Below are 2,500 nucleotides of genomic sequence, written 5' to 3' on the forward strand. Positions count from 1 at the left end.
TTTATACTATATAAATTTTTATAATGATATTTTCAATATTTGAAAATTAAGTACACGACATATACACAATGCAAAGGAGAACGAAATCGCGACAATAAATAATTATGAAATTTCTTCTACTATGGTCGGATTAAATAATTTACTTCATGTCATTTAAATTTCATATTATTGTATTATTTATTGCGGTCTTATTCGGACTTTGAGACTGTGTATCTTATCGTGAGAAAGAATTTTCGTTCTCTATACATATATAATATAATTATTAATGTAAGGACGATGTTTCTTCTTGTATTTGTTAAACTTTCAAATAATATCATTTTTTATACATTTTACTTTATTTCAATGCATATAGTGTATATATCTTTTTTTAAGAGTATATACGTTTTTCTTTTGATTTGAAATTAATAATTTCAATTCAATTATTTTTCATTTTATTTCATATATGATATGAAAGTATTCGAGCGTAATAATATAAATATTTAACTTTATTGAATTTTATTCTTTACCCACATATATTTTATGTGAATAGAAGAACAAACCCCAAAAAAAGTTAAATTAAAAAAAAAAACGACTACATTATGTTAGGTATAGAAGAATAATCTCAATTAATAACATTTCATTATTAACAAAATTATTTCTATTTAAACCAACTGTAGCAAACCAGGAATAAATTTTTTTGCTCTCATTTATATATTACACTTAAATACTTTTATAAATATATGAAAATAATTTTCATATAAGTACTAAGTATGCAATTTCATACAAGTATTAAAATTTTCATACAAGTACTAATGTTGAAGTTTCATACAACATATATGTTTTCTGCCACGTACACCTCACCAACCGGAAATCGTATGGAGAAAATCTTTTTAACCATATAAAAGTTTTAAATTCATATATATACAAGTAATTTATATCATTTTCTATGAGCATTATGCTTATAAGAAATATTACAACATCAAAAATAGCTTAACATTTATTTTTTTTTTTAAATTTTTTGTACTTATATGAAAATTATTTAGTTGTATGAATTCATACACTTAGTACTTATATGAAAATTATTTACTTGTATGAATTCATAAACTTAGTATCTATATGAAAATTATTTAGTATTTATATGAAAATTATTTACTTGTATGAATTCATAAACTTAGTATCTATATGAAAATTATTTAGTATTTATATGAAAATTTTTAACTTGTATGAATTCATTAACTTAGTATCTATATGAAAATTATTTAGTATTTATATGAAAATTTTTAACTTGTTTGAATTCATTAACTTAGTATCTATATGAAAATTATTTAGTATTTATATGAAAATTATTTACTTGTATGAATTCATAAACTTAGTATCTATATGAAAATTATTTAGTATTTATATGAAATTTTTTTACTTGTATGAACGTGGTTTCGGCGTTTTGGCTCTTTATATGGGGTTTCGGCTCTTCGCAAATAGGGACAGTAGGAATCTCCTGAATTCCTTTTTGCGCGTCACTAATAAGATGACGATGCATTTGGCTACGTAAATAAAATCATTTTTATGCCCGCCGTTTAACCAAATTTAGTTTTTTTTATATGCAAATATACGTTTTTTCGGCCTTTTGGCTCTTTATATGTGGTTTCGGCTCTTCGCAAATAGGGACAGTAGGAATCTCCTGAATTCCTTTTTGCGCGTCACTAATAAGATGACGATGCATTTGGCTACGTAAATAAAATCATTTTTATGCCCGCCGTTTAACCAAATTTAGTTTTTTTTATATGCAAATATACGTTTTTTCGGCCTTTTGGCTCTTTATATGTGGTTTCGGCTCTTCGCAAATAGGGACAGAGGAATCTCCTGAATTCCTTTTTGCGCGTCACTAATAAGATGACGATGCATTTGGCTACGTAAATAAAATCATTTTTATGCCCGCCGTTTAACCAAATTTAGTTTTTTTTATATGCAAATATACGTTTTTTCGGCCTTTTGGCTCTTTATATGTGGTTTCGGCTCTTCGCAAATAGGGACAGTAGGAATCTCCTGAATTCCTTTTTGCGCGTCACTAATAAGATGACGATGCATTTGGCTACGTAAATAAAATCATTTTTATGCCCGCCGTTTAACCAAATTTAGTTTTTTTTATATGCAAATATACGTTTTTTCGGCCTTTTGGCTCTTTATATGTGGTTTCGGCTCTTCGCAAATAGGGACAGAGGAATCTACTGAATTCCTTCATGCGCGTCACTAATAAGATGACGATGCATTTGGCTACGTAAATATAATCATTTTTATATCCGCCGTTTAACCAAACATAGTTTTTATGTTATACAATGTACCATTATATTAATTTTTGTATATTTCAATTGCTTTTCAGTATATTGTAAAAGTCGTTTGATAACTTTGCGTTCAAAGCTGTATCTTTATGTTAAGGTTCTCTCTAACAACTATTCAATATACCATTATATATTAATTTTTGTATATTTCAATTGTTTTTCAGTATATTGTAATAGTCGTTTGA

The sequence above is a fragment of the Zeugodacus cucurbitae genome, unplaced genomic scaffold (genome assembly GCF_028554725.1).
Source record: "Zeugodacus cucurbitae isolate PBARC_wt_2022May unplaced genomic scaffold, idZeuCucr1.2 ctg00000090.1, whole genome shotgun sequence".
NCBI classification, from domain to species: Eukaryota; Metazoa; Arthropoda; class Insecta; order Diptera; family Tephritidae; genus Zeugodacus; species Zeugodacus cucurbitae.